General features: G+C 39.1%; 1 long non-coding RNA gene across 1 annotated transcript in view; it reads right to left on the minus strand.

The window, feature by feature from the left end:
* The window catches only part of LOC112470957, an 86,738-nt gene that overhangs the window by 24,892 nt on the left and 46,094 nt on the right, over positions 1-15,752 (minus strand). The window lies entirely within an intron of this gene.

The raw sequence follows: 15,752 nt of genomic DNA on the forward strand, positions 1-15,752 counted from the left end.
GGAAAGAAAATGAAGCAAGTCACAGAATCTTTAGAGATTGGCAATAACATAGATACATGTGGAATTCAGCATGTTGATGAAAGGGGCATTATAAAAGATTCTGAATGCCCTGCTTAAGGTAAGAGATTAAGAATGCAAGGAGTCCAACTACCTAGGTTCAAATCTTAGCTCCCCTACTTACTAGCGTGTGAGAATTTCGGCATTTTTCTTGCCTTCTGTGGGCCTCGGTTTCCCCATCTGTAAAGGAAAAGAACACCTACCTTGTAGGAATAAATGAGACATTCTATGTAAAGTGTTGAGCATAGCATCTGCTATATTAGCTACTATTGTTATTATCATTATGATTGCTGGTACTACTCTCTATGTAATGAGAATAAGAGAATAAAATTATTTTCAAGAAATACCTTCTAGATATAATTTTGTAACTTCTCAGTTGAATAGGTATTATTATTTTTTCTTCAATAAACCAATTGAGTCTCAGCATGGTTAAGTACCGTGCCCCAGTTTACACAGCAAGAGAGTGACCAAACTGAGATTCAAACCCTGAAACTGTAGAATACTCTAATAATAAACTGAGGCCAACTTACAGTAAAGAAAATGAAGCTTAAATTTCAGAGACACCCTTTCTCACCTTTCCAGGCCCCTCCAAAGCTCTGATTCTAATTTTACCTTCACATTTTTTGTATTCTTTTTCTTAAAGAGAGCCCCTAAATTTGTGTAAGTTTAGGATCCGCCTTGGAGATAACATGAAAGACATAGTGTGATCAGAACTGTGTTCTAAAAAATGAACAAGGGTGACCAAGGGTAAAGTGATAGAAGGAAGGCAAGGAGAAAATGTGTTTTGTGGGTAAAGATAAAGAGTTAAACATTAGCCACATTGTGTTTGATGGGACCACAGACCAGCCAGGTGGAGATGGCGCAGATATTTGTAAATATGGGTCAGTAGAGCAGACAGGGCAAGAGACACAGAGCATAAATAATGGAGTAGATAATGACTGAGCCTAAGGGAGAAATTATTACCCATAAATATTGTTCTACAGCTATGTTGTCTAATATGGCATGGGGCTATTTAAATTAAAATTAAATTAAATGTAAAATTCAGTTCCTCAGGCAAGTGGCTATGGTATTGGACAGAGCAGATATAGAACATTTCCACCATTGCAGAAAGTTCTGTTGGACAGTACTGGTCCAGAAAGTCAGAAGATGGTTAAGGACGGACTCACAAGGAAACATATGAGGGACAGATGGTGGAAGAGGGCGATAAATAAGACTGTGGCACATGGCCTGTAGAATCAGAAGGAGAACCAGGAGACAGAGACCCAGCTAAGAGACTTTTAAAGGAAGAGTTTATTCTCCAGTTCAGCAGTTAGCAAAAGAAACAACAACAGACTCCCTGCGCAGAACTAACATATGTGTAAACCAGCTGCCTCCAAACCTTCTGTTTTAGTCTGTTCAGGCAGCTATCACAAAATACCACACACTGAGTGGCTTATGAACAACAGAAATTTATTGCTCACAGTTCTGGAGGCTGAAAGTCTGAGATCAGGGTGCCAGCATGGTCAGGTGAGGGCCCACTTCTAGGTCACATACATCTCCTTGTTTCCTCACATGATAGAAGGGGCTAGGGATCTTTCTGGACCTCTTTTATAAAAGCGCTAATCCCATTCGTGAGGGCTCCACCACCATGACCAAAGCACCTCCCAAAAGCTCACCTTCTAACTTCATCATTGTTCAGTAGGAGCCCAACCTGAGAATTTCAGGGAACACAAATTTTCAGTCTGCAGAACCCCTGCATCAGTGCTCCCACAAAGACCTTGAAAAGGTACTGTTTTCTTACAGCCACAAACAACACACCCTGAACTTGGCCCTGCCCAGAAAGGAAACCTTGAGAAGGACAAATAGCAGCTGTAGTTAGAGAAGCAGATGCCCAGGGGCCTGTTTTCCGTCCCTGCCCTCAGCAGAAGCCTTTGAAATTGTACTCAAAGGGACAAGGCACACGCCTGCCAGTGCCAACACACACCTCTCCAACAGGTGGCTGCCTGCATACCTACGCAACTTCCTGTTAGCTTGTGCAATTACCTACAATTCACACAAAAATGCATGTTCTGAGCACAGCCTTTTCTGGCCCACACATGTATGTGCATATTTTGAAGGTGCAAATGAGGCACTGAGCATTCTTTTTTAATGTAGCCCTAAGGGGTACATTATTCTGATCAGCACTAACATAGCCCTCCTACATTAAGGCCTCAACTTAAGGCCCCACTAGAGGCAACAATGTTAAACAAGCAAACAAATCCAGTTTCCCCTGTTGCACAAAGCTTTCCCTTTGCCCTTCACTCCTGCCTTTTTCTATTAAAGTTCCATTGCCTCCCAAGCGCTCACCTCATCCAAAAATCTCTCTAGTCCTTCCCCAGACTCCAGCTTTATATTCCAGATATTTGCAAGGGTATCTGGGTCTGTCTCCCCTTCCTAATTATGGCCTTGTCTTTCAAAACTTTGTCTACCCCACAGTATCATGCATCGACATTTTGAAATGTGTCCAGTGCACCTTCTCCTGGAATGAGTCACAGAATCTATAACTCTAGTGGAGTCCAGCTAGGTATTTAGCAAATCATTTTCCCTTTTCCTCCTAACACAGCTGGACCATGTTTCCCAGCTTCCCCTGTTGTTCTATCAGGCCATGTGACCAAGTTCTGGCTATCAGAGTGATATGTATTACACCTCCAGGTGGGGGCAATTTTTTAACAGATGTTTCTGCTACATATTTGATCTCTTCCCTCATCTACTGGCTGGAAACAGAGGACTCAGTAGAAGGCTCCATGACCTTGGATGGCACAGCAACTAGATAGAAGGAGCCGAGGTTCCTGAATGACTGTGTGGAACAGAGCCCCTCCTCTGCCCACCTTTATTGGACTATGATAAAGTCAAGAAATAAATCTTTTTTTTTGTTAAAATTCTGAGACTTCGAGTTTGTTTCTATAGTAATCAGCCTCCTCTGATGTGGTAAATGGATTGCAAAATTTCTCCGTTATTTTTCTCCTAGGTAATGTGGTTTAGTAGCCTCTTTTATCAAATGTTGGAGTCTATTTTCTATCCCTTGAACCTAGGATTGGCCATGTGATTTGCTTTGGCAAATGAAACAGCAGAAGTGACAGTGTGCCATTCCAAGCCTAGCCCTCAAGAAGCATGTGCATGCTTTCATGTGGATATAAAAAATGTTTTGTGATTGTTCTGTTAAACCCTGCCAGTGAAAGGATGCTTCTCATCTTTTAGTTGTCTTTAAATATTTAACCAGTTCTCCCAATAAAAATGTATTTAGTTGAGATTTGTTTTGTATATGATAGTTTCAATGGTCATTGGAAAAGATAAAAAAAGAAAAAGCCAACTTTAACACTTATCTTTTACAAATATGTCAGAGACCCTACTAATAAAGGCTGGTAATGTTTCAAAACTAAGATTAAGAATTATCTCTGTGGGTTCAAAGAGAAGGAGGGAATTGGATGGTTTTGAGAACTTCTATTTCACATACATAGCAGCTTGTGAACAGTGTCTGGTGTTTTTCTTTGTAGTAATAACTGTTATGTCTAATAGCAACATATCTTTATCCTTTGTGGAATGAACTAAGGTATTACTATAAATAACATCTTCCCTTACAGTCATACCTGAAAAAAACCGAAGTAGGGTTTTCTTAAAAGTTATGTGTTTGATTTAACATTGTTTCAATATTAGCTCACCACTAAGCATTACATCATTGTATTAATTATTTGAATTACATTCACTTTTTCCACTTGTTTGCAAGGTCTCTTTGAGCAGTCTATTTTTGGCTGAGAGTTTTTCCAGTGGTTCCACTCAAGGAAGTACCCACTTGTTTTGAGTAGCACATCTTGTCTGCAACAGTGTTTCTCGAACTTTAGTATGCATATATATCCCCCGGAGATCTTGTTAAAATGCACATTTGGAGGCAGTAGGTCTGGGGTCAGGACTGATATTCTGCATTTCTAATAATCTCCTAAGCGATGTTAGTGATGTTAGTCCATGGACCACACAAGAGTCTACAGCGGACTTTTGCTATGCTGGACTTCCCAACACTTACAATTTTACTGAGATGAAACATGATATAGTGCATGAAGATCAGGCCAGAAAATAGGCAATGTTTGCATAATGCCTATAATTCACCCTGTGATCATCTGCCTGAACTCAGTCCTGTGTAAAACCAAACATGTCATCACCTAGCTAGTTATTTGCTGAATAAAATCAAAACATTTATTTGTGTTGACACAGAAAACAGCAGTTCTTGGACATCTTTTCATTCTAAATTCACATCTAAATTACTTTCACATTCTGAAGAGGCTGGATTCCTCCACTTCTTCCTGTAATTCTCTTTTCTTTCCTTGTCTATCCCTATTACCAACCTACCATCTTGAATATATGTCGACCAAGGCTAAATACTAAATATTAAATACCAAGGCTAAATGGTATCTACTGACTCTAGCACTCATGGTAAGGTATATACAAGTTGGGTTTTTTTATTCAGTTGTTTGGTCCATCTTTTTTACTTGATAGTAATTACTATATATGGGATTAGAAATTCTATTGGGCAGCACATAAAACCAATAATTAAGGAGATGTAGCTTCTGAGATTTGGTTTAAGCCCTTAAAAGTGAGTGTCTTTCAATTTTATGGTCACAGTGTTTGGATCAAGTGGATCCTTCAGCCACTAGTCTACCATCGCAAAAGGCTTATTTTTGATAGCTCATAACAAAAAGTATGATTCATGGATTAATAGAAAGATCCATCACTTGAGCAATAGAAAACTAGGTTCTGGCTCCCCCTAATTATCAGGGTGAGCTTGCACAAGATGTGCTGCTTCTCTAAGTTTTATTACTATTGATTATAAAAATAAGTGTTCAGGTCTAACTTTTCTTCCAGCTCAGACTTCCCTTGACCTGAAATGCCTCCAGACCAGAGTGTGTTCACAGCAAGTGACCCACACAGTACTATCAGCTCTGTCATCACACCTACTTTAGTACATGGATCCTTGGCCATAAACACTTTAGGCAAGAAGGTCCCCAGAGTAGCTTATGCCAACTTCTTCACTTAGCATGAGAAGAAATCAAGGTCCTGAAAGGCAAGATAACCCTTCCAAGGTCACATGGCCAGTTAAGGGCAGAGTGGAGATCAGAACACAAGTTTCCTAATTCTCAGTCCAATGGTTTACATGACAACCTGTGAACTCAGGAAGCCAGGCTTTAAGAAGTCACTGCAGGGTTAAAAGTTGTCCCTCCATGCTGGCTACCATGGAGCTCTTACAGGAGAGAAGTGTCCACGCACTGGCAAGGCCACCAAAAACAACACAAACTCATTCTTTTCCATGTTTTTCTGCAGTACTGGGATATAGGAAAAGCTATATACACATTTGTTGAATGAGAAAATATTTTATCATTTTATCAGAGATATATATGAAACCATTGGAAGAAAAATGAGCCAGAAATCTGCCTAGCCCAGTCATGCTGCAAGTTGACCTAAAATGTTCAGTGGTCACATCAGTTTCATAGCTCCCCTGTCTTCGACACCCTCTCCTGGGGGCCGGGCGGCTGTCAGGCTCACAGGACCGCACAGGCGTTTTCTTTAATGCCTCCCTGTTCAGTGTCACCGAGACGGCCTGATTGGGGGGCCCCGAGGTCAAGGCACTATCAGGAGTAAGGTTTCTTAAGTGCCATGTGTGAGACACCATCTGACACTGTTTATAGATCGATTTAGCCCCTTATTGACCATGGACAGAAGTTAAAAGCATTGCTTTTGGAACTCAAATGTGTTAACTTCTGAAGTGATGTTTGAATTAGGGTTAAGAAGGGCCCAAAGTTTTGATCTGCTGATTGGGGCGGGGAGGGAGGAAATGGACTAAAAAAAAAATTTTTTTTTTCAGAAAAGAAATCAGACTATTTTGACTAAAATTAAGAGACTGGCTTATAATGAATCTGTCAACTTTGGGGTTGACATGAGATGACTACAGAAGTTTCTGAATTCTGCAGCTGCATAAATGTAGATGATCTATTAAAATGTAACTACTGATTCTTGAAGTCGCTCACTGAAAAAAATAACTTCCCTCTTCAATAGATCAAGGCCAGAAAGGGAAGCATCCTTTGGATTCAGACCCAAAGCAATCACATGAAAGTCAAATAAAACAACATCCCACGCCTAAAAGCTACCCATTAGGGATAGAATAGTCTCACAGTAAAAAGACACAGACACTCCCCACAAATCCCACTGTTGGAATTTGGCACTGATTCTCTGAAAGGTTTTGGATTCATAACACAAAAGATCTAACAAATGAATTTGCCACATTTTAATAAACTATATGATTAAATGCCTATAATCTATGTGTTACATAGTGGGATTGACAATTTTCAACTGATGTATTTCTTATCTACTTATGTGGCATAATAGGAAGCAGTGGCAATTAAGATAATTAGATATCAATAGGAAACAGCTCTTCTGATTAGAACCAAAGACTGGGCATGCTGCATATTCAACACATGGAAATCAACGTGTGTGGCATGTTATGAGCTGTCACAGACACACTTCTGCAATGTAGTGATGATTATTGCATTAATGATGACCATGAGGCATGACAGGTGCTGGGGTCCCTTTGTACCATTCAGAAAAGAACAAATGATGCTCAACAGGGTTTGAAAAGTTTAATAAACTCTATTATGCTCTAATCCTTTTAAAATTAACAAAGTGAATTAAATATTAGTTAATTCTCTATTAAGCTATATATTGATGAGCCAAGGTTTCACCAGAGAAGAGTTTGCTGTGGAATTTACCAACCCAGTAATAAATAGACCAGAATCCTTAGAAAATTAATGAAATGATATCTATAAGTAAAATGTCGAGAAGGAAAAAATGCAGTGTTGATAATTAACTAGGAAAGATATATAGGCAACTCAAAGGACACTTTAAAACCATTTTTGGACTCCATTCACAATATTAAGAAGCATTAAAGACCTAAATTTTTAATAGCCTCTAAGCTAAATGTAATGTGGGCACAGATATTTCACAGGATCAAGATGTTTGTTACAGTACAGTACAAGATGGCTTTGTACAGTCTTTGTGTCTTTTATAAATCATGTTAAATAAGACTTGTAATTCATCTTGAGCTCTGTAAATAAAAACTGAAACTTTCATCATTCATGTAATTGTCTGATAAATATTTGTTAGACATCAATACTGGTGTCCTATCAACATACACATCTGGAAGAGTCCATTCGAATGTCCCTACCTTACTCAAATGCAGGGACATTATCCAAATGATCAGATAAGGAGCATGCCCATATGGCCTAAGCATGTTTAATTGTGTGTGTGTGTGTGTGTGTGTGTGTGTGTGTGTGTGTGTGTAGCAGAGTGAGGGATGAGGCAACGTGTATATATATTATGGCAGAAAGAACTAGAGTTAATCATTTTTCAGGCCCTTGAATAATACTTGTGGTTCAGTAGGATGAAAATTTAGAATGTGGACTCTGATAGCTATCAGGTCTACATTCTCTGAGAACCGCCCCAAACCCATCCATTCTTTAATTGAGCAAGAATTCTTTATTGAGCATTTATTAAGTACCAGGAAATATTCTAAGAAAGTAATAGTTCCTGAGAACAAAGACAAGCTTCCTTCTACCTGGTGTCACAATCAAAGTCAAACAAATTTTTAGAAACAAGTAGATTTTCTGATCCATATTTTTCATCGTAACTTTATGATATACAAAGACTTGATACTGAATAAAATGCTTATATGGCAATCTCATTTTAATTAGGCTGAATTCTGTTCCTCGGGAAATAATGTGGGCTGAGAATGAAAGAAAGAGAATCGTCTCACATGTAGAAAGGAAAATTGTCCATACAAGTGAGGCTTTGGTAACTTTTCTCTGTTGCTTTAAAGACTGAATTGAAATTGGGCTAAAAAGTAATATTTTTTCTCCCACTTCCTAAGTTCTTCTAACTGGGCTAAAAATCAAATTAACAGAAACAGATTAACAGGAGAAAATCAAGTTTTAATGCAAGCACACGGAGAATTTACATAAGCATGAAAATGCCAAAGGCAGTGAGGCAACACTGGGTATATATGAAGTTTTGGACAAAGGAGAAAAGGGGTGAGGGGACAAGATCTTAGATTGCAGAAGTAGGAATAGGAGATTTACAGATAGTGGAGAAAGAGTGGAACACACACGGCAGGCGAATTCTTGCTAGGCAACTCAGAAACAAGGGGACACGGGGTATCTACCTAACAGGACCCTGCCTGAAGCTCTGTTTTGTTTTTTTGTTTTTTTAACGACACTTAATTCAAATTAGGCTAAGGAGAACATCCTGTTTCCCTTCCTGGAGCAGACTTTTCCATCTAAATCTCTTAGGCAGGAAGGAACAGAGTTAAAGTTTTGGAGTCTTTTGTTTCTTAACAAACAGCTTAAAATCAATATCCCAAAAGGCAGCTTCAGGGTGGCAAAACTTTGTCCCCTTCAAAATAAAACAGTTCAAACCAGCATGGAGAGAAGAAAAGTTGATTTGGACTAGCGCCCTCCTATAAATTAGCATGATTCCAAAGTCTGCATAACTAGTTCTTCTGTCTTAGATGCGTTTGTAAAAACGGCATCCCAACCTAGGAGACAAAGGCATCATTAGCTAGACATTAGTAATGTTAGAAGCAACAGCTCCCAGCTCAAGTTCCTCTGTTGACATCTGAAATACTCGTACTAACTCAAGCTTTTTGCTCTGGTCACATAACTCTTCCAGCTGTGGAGTATTTCGAAGTACAAGAGGCAATTCTAGAGTAGGGTCCACTAGATCACCCTTCAACATTTAGTTTCTATGTCTCTAATCAATCTAAAATGCCACAGAATGTTTCAAAAATATATGTGTACCTGATGCCAAATTGCTTCTATGGAAACCACGATCTATTTAGACTTATACAAGAAAGCTGGCATTTGCCAAATTTAAAATATCAGAAAAAAATCCTTAATTACAATCTTGTTGGGATCAAATGGTGTAACTGGAATTTTTCCATTTTGACCTACTTTGGGGTTAGCTAGTATGAGTATTAATTCACTTTTCATTTGCTTAACAATTCACTTCCAAGGCAGCTGTTAGTAATCACCAGAAGAAATAAAAGAACTAGAATAGATATGCAAGCATGCAATCATAGTAAAGAACAGTGAAGGAGAAGGAGAATGGAGAAAGACTAGGCCACACTTGCAATGTTTTGCTCATTAAGGAAGAACAAAGAATGTCCACAGAGTGACTGGATATCTGCCCATAAGTGAGGCATCCATGGTGATGGCTGGAAAGTTTTTAAGGACGGAAGATATTCAAAATACTCATTCGTACTCAGCGAAGCCTGATGATTCCTTCCTGGTGGGTGGCAAAATGTGACAAAGAACCTGAGTCATCGAATATTTTTTATTTGCCAGTTGTATATGATTCCTCTGTGTACATGGGTTTATCTGCATAGTTTGATATTAAACAAAAAGCTGCAAGCACTTTACCTTAAGAAAAAAATAGAGGCTCCCAGATTCTAGTTCTCCCATTTACATATCACTTTTTCCATCTCTCTACAAACATAAAAAGCTTCACATCAAGGAAAATAAGGCTTCTCAATTCATTACTCACGCATGGTACCACACACCTGTCATTATTCAACTCTTAGTTTACGAATAAGCCACAGAACATTTTACAAGCACAGAGCAAGCCATTTTATTGATGGGAATGTAATTCAACATTCTTTTATACTTTCCCTTGTTTACTTCCAAGCATAGGGTGGCTCCATAAAAAAGACTGGCTGGGAACACATGCAAATTTCCAGTCAACACCTGTCTTTGAAAATTCCCTGGGTCTCTTGTTAACAGTCTGACTTACAGAATATCATGTTCCCACTCACCTTTTTTAACATCTAGTAATTAGCCAGAAAGAAAATCCATCAGGACTCTTTACCACTGTGTAGTAAAGGAAGCACGAAATGCAGGTATCTCTTAACCTTGCTCTTAAAGGCCATTGAAACTACTCCTCTTACACTCTGTAAAACATTTCTGGGGTGATGACAGTTCTACCGCAAAACAAATAAGCAAACAAAAAACACATTTTCCTTCCTCATTATGCTTTTCAACTGTAATAGAAAATAGGTTTTTCTGGTGTCTTGACTATTGTCAAGAATAATGATAATCCTTACATAATGTAATAACGCCTTGTATCTGTATAACATCTTTGCCTTCAAAAGCTCAAAGTACCTTCGTGAAGCACTAGCTTTATCACCTCCATCCTCACTGACATGTACTTAGGCATATATGCAATCCTCACATACAGAACAGGAAAATAGAGATTCTCAGAGGTTGAGCTGATTCTCTGAGTTTGCACAATCTAGTTAATAATGAGGCTGGAATGCTTCGTATTCATTTACTGAGTTGCTTTCTCTTCTCCTTAGAAGATTCCAAAACACATAAGTAAATTAATCTGACATTTCTGAGAAATGAAGAATAATGGGTGGTTAAGGCAGAAAAATATTTTACTCTTACCATCTCATAACAATACATACTATTTAAGGGCCTTAAAAATGTTCAGACCCCTTATTTCTAGATGAGTATTAATTATAACTTGGAGGCTGACCATCAGTAGATACGTAGGACAGGAGAAGAGGCAGAGATATGAGTTTCAAGAGTGTTACTTCCAGCCTCACTAAAGTAGGATGCCAAAACTACCAATCAGAATTCAGGCACCACAACAAATACTCTATGCATGATTTCTCACTTAATCCTACATCAGCCTTTAAGGAAGGTAATAGCATCCCCACTTTAAAGATAAAGAAAGTAAGACTTGGGAGGTTAAGTTACTTGTACAGAAGCTCTAGCCAGGAAATGGCAAACTCTAGGTGGTCTCACAAAGGAGATGATTTGTTGAGCCTGGAAGTCCTTAAAAATAATCTTACTTCAATTGTGAGTAAGGCAGAATGATGGGTCCCAGATAAGTGACCTTGAGTGCGTATGTTAAGTTGAATCATAAGAAATTGCTAATATTCACCTGCTTTTCACCTATAAGAATGGATATTTTATATGATTCAAACTATTACAAGAGGTGGGGAGAGTCCCTGAGATGTACTTAGGGAAAAAATCTCAAAAGTATTAATACTAAGGGTAAAGTCAGAGGCTGCCTTTGAAAACACAAACCAGGGCTTTAAATAAAAGAGGCCGGTTGGATGGAGAATTGTAATTCAAAAAATGCACCAGTTCATAATAAGCTTAGTGAGAAAGGGTGTGTTCCCACCACTTGAGCAGAAACTTCCTTTCCCAAGCCCTTCTAGGATTTTGCCCTTCCCATTCATCCTTTCTGATCAAATTCATCCTTTAGGTAAACACAGGAGGGATTAGAGACCTTTAATTGGCTTTGAGGAAGAAATGGTAATCTGAGATGCTGGGGCAAGAACTATCTTGTGTCTTGTGGGAGAGAAGCAGGGAGAGAAAGAGGAAAAGAAATAGCTGCAGCTTGACAGACTGTTTCCAGCCAAGAATATTCAAGAACAGACAAGACTGTCAAACCATTCACCCAAATTTGGCCATGGGCTATGAGCATGCCATCTTGGATTTCTTTTTTCACTCCAGCTCTTCCTGTGTGAAGTAGGGAAGTTCAATGGCAACCCAGAGTCTAAATAAGTGGTTTTCACACTTTAGCATGTGTCAATATCGCCTGGGGCCTCAAGCAATAGGGTAGATTTTGCTTTATTAGGTTTGCAGTGTGCCCTAACAAGTTCCCAGGTGATACTGATGTTTCTGGTCCAAGGAGCAGACTTTAAAAACCACTAGCCTAATTACAGCTATGTCATACAATTGCATTGCATTTTCTTGCCGTGCAATTACCTGAGCCATGCCTGCACATACAGAAGCCACACGTGATCCAAGAGGATAAACCAAAGAGATGATGCTCCCCCAGGGATGGACTTTGGTGCAAATCAAGTTGCAATGATAAGGAATTGGCTTCGATGCAAACTTAGTTACAATACAACTGACTCTGTGGGATTTATATTAATAATAAGAGCTAACAGTTATTGACACATGCGCCAGGCAGTGTGTCATCTCTACCTATATTATCTTTGAGGTAAGTGTACTGTTATCACTGCCGTTTTATAAATGTAGACTCTGAGCTTCACTGGGTTAAGTCTATGGTCACTCAGAGAATAAGAGAGCTGGATGTAGAATCCATGACTCTCTGACTTAACTGCTATACACTGTACTTCCTAAACTCCAGAAACACTAGACCAGGAAGAGAGGTCCACCTTCAGTGTTCTTTGATAAAGGAATAAACATAGGTGAATGGGAGGCCATAGCTCTTTCTTCACTCTACTTTATTATGTCTTCTCTGGGTAATGCAAACATTCTCCTCCAGCCCCATTTCCTCCTCGACCTTTCCCATGCTAGCACATGGGAAAATGCTTCATGTATTACAGTGCAGGAGATTAGAAAAGGGGGTACCTGGCTACCAGAAGTGGTGTCTCAGTTTTACTTATCTTCTCTGGTGAAACAAATACCTCATTCCATGTGGGAACATCACCTGGTGTTTGGGGACTCTGGCCCCGGAAATATGATTTGAGGCTCCAAAGGAAGTTGATTGCAAGGAGTGGAACACCTTAAACAAAAAAGCTTCTTGTTTTTAATAACACCCAGTTCTTGCATTGTCTATCCCATCTCTTTGATGTTGTGGGATAGGAGGTGGGAGAATGGAGCTGCAGAGATACCAGGCTCTTATCTGAATATAGAATTGCTTTCATTGTTACTGCTCTGACTTTGATATGCTTCTTAACTAGTCTCATAGCTTGCTTCTTCATCCTGAAGTTCCTACTTTATAGCTTAATTCAGGACCTGGCTTTCAGAGCCACTTGCCTGGGACCAGAAGCTTCTAGGGTAAGAGATGATGAAGACTCCCCTCTTGATTGGAAAATGCTGAGCTTTCCCCAGGCATTTGGCATACAAAGTTCAGGTAAAAATTATGGACCAAATCAGTGGCTAGGGACAGATCTTCAGGAACACTTGCCACACAATGGCCCATCACTAGCTCCAGAAGAGCGATGTTGCATTGTACTTTTGTCCTAATTCACCCCTTTGTTTCACCAAACTAAAGTACACAGACGTGTGGCCACAAGTCTGCTTCTAGCAAAACACATCCTACTGTCCCTAGTGATACATTTGGCCCAAAACAATCTCCCTTTATACTAACTATTTTCAAATCTGTGCAAATACTTCCACATTAAAATTTCACATACCCTTTGACCCAGCAATAGCATTTCTAGATATTTATTCTACAGATATACTTGCACATGTCCAAAATGAGGTATAACAGAATTGGCTATAATAATAAAATACCGGAACCAATCTAATCCATCTGATCCATCAGTAAGAAACCAGCTAAATAAATTACAAATAATGTGCAATCATTAAGAATGAGGCAATCTACCTGTACTGACATGGAACAAATCACCAAAATGTAGAGGAAAAAGAGGAAAAGAATTTTATACATAATGTGGCACCATTAGGGTGAGAAAAATGAAAAGTGTATATGTATGTATACCTATATATGCATACATATATGTGTGTATGTATGAATATGTGTGTGTGTATGTATGTGTGTGTGTGTATGTATGTGTATATGTGTTTATATGTATATGATGGTAATAGGATATGTTTCCAGAATATCTCTGGAAGGAATCATAAGAAACTAGTAATGTTGCCAGTTGCTTCATGATAGATATTAGATGATACGACCTAATTGTTACTCATTCTTCCTGAGAGGACTTGAAATTGATTTTGAACATTATTCCATGCAGCCTGAAGTAGATTCAAAATGGAAAGGTAATAATATGGAACAAATCTCATGCCTCCTCTGACCACAATGGAAGACCCCCAGGGTCCACGCATGCTGGAACACTATTGGCATATACACCACCTACTCCAGTTTCTATCAAGATCACTCTTTAATAATCTATAGCAGAATTTTCCTATGAGAACTGCTAGGTTTTATAAAGAGAAGAAAGGAGATGTTGACATAGTAAGGCAAAAACACAAAATCCCAGAGGACTTTGAGACGGGCCTACAAAAGAAAGCAGTGTCCTCAGGTGAATGCAGTTGGGTGGAATGAAGATTCAAGGGTCACATTTCCTAAAATATAGAGTTGCTGGAGACCTTGAACTTCTGTGAACAAAATCTTCGGAAATATATAGCAAACCTATGATATTTTCTCTAAATAAAGTACTATTTCTCAAAATGTGCTTCTTAAATCACATGCTCTGTCCATGTATACTCCATGCATATGTATTCAATTCCAGCCCTCGTGTATTTTCCTTTATTTTTTTTTTCACTGTTTGCCTGCGAGGTGCATGGGCACAGCACCATTTGCTGGTACATTCCTCTGAATTTAGCGGGCACCAGAATCACAGCTCTTTTAGAACCAGAAAGGAAATTAGAAATTGCAACTCAAGGAAGCAAAGGGATTTATTTGCCCAAGATCCTATAATAGCGTCACTGGACATAGAATCTTTGAATCTTTTTCTCCTAAAACATCTACTAGTCTCTCTCTACTGGCTCTATTATTCCAGCACAGAAGTAAATTCTTATTTCCCTCTTACCCCTCGACAATCTATAACCTATGTCCTCTTTAAAGCGACTGTCTTTTATGTCTTCTCTCCAACAAGCTTCTGGATTGTTTTATCTCTGCTCTGTCTCCATAACCCTGTTGTTAAGCTTGCTCCCTCACCAATCCACAGAAAATTCTCTCTCTAAGGATACCTGTGACCTGCCGTTGGCAAATCTTATAATACAACCGGTTTCATCCTTATCATAAGAAAGTCTCTGAATACATAACACCCTTAACCGCTTGCTCCTCCATCATCTTCCCTCACTCCTGGTTTTCCTCCTGCCTCTCTTCCTCATTCTGTCTCTCCTCTGCAGAACCCTCTTCCTAATCCCACCCTTGAAATGCTTACTCTCTGTCTTCTTGTCTCACTCTACACATTTTCCTGGGCTTATCTTTTCCTATTCATTTTATTTGTACCAAAAGCTTCCAAATGCCTTATCTTCAACTTTAGTTATTTCAACGATCCATAACTCAACCTCCAACTTCTTATGGAATATCATCATTTGGGTGTTCCTCAGGCACAACAAACTCCACATGTGCAGAAATCTGAATGCATCATCTTTTTTTATCCCCCAAACCACTAGTACATTCTCTATTTTAATGAACAGTAATTCCACCCTCCTAGTCACCGAAGGCTGAAATTTTAGAGTTATCTTTAATTGGTACTTCTTCATAAACCTCACATCCCATCAGTCACCAAGTCTTAATGCCTCCATCTTTGAAAAACCCTACTAATCCATACTATTTTCTCCATTCAAGGGCCATTAGTTTAGGTCATCATTACTGCTCAATGTGCTGTTACAGAAGTGCCCTAGCTGCTGTGCTTGCCTCCCTCCATTTCTGTCTCTTTCTATTTAACAACTCTGATTTTTTTGTTGAAGTCCCTTTTATGATGCTGAGTGACCTTAAGATGGCATTCCCAGATCCTTATGTGACCTACAAGGTTCTCCATGATCTTCCCTCGCCTACGTTTCTAGCATCATCTCCTGCTTCTCCCCTACCTCCATCTGTATTGAATAGCATACAGTCTCCCAAAGTTCCAGCCCGCAGCCTACCGGTAAGTGCTAAATGTGCTATTGCTTCTGCACATTGCCTTT

This window comes from Pteropus alecto, unplaced genomic scaffold (assembly GCF_000325575.1).
Source record: "Pteropus alecto unplaced genomic scaffold, ASM32557v1 scaffold45, whole genome shotgun sequence".
In the NCBI taxonomy this organism is placed as follows: domain Eukaryota; kingdom Metazoa; phylum Chordata; class Mammalia; order Chiroptera; family Pteropodidae; genus Pteropus; species Pteropus alecto.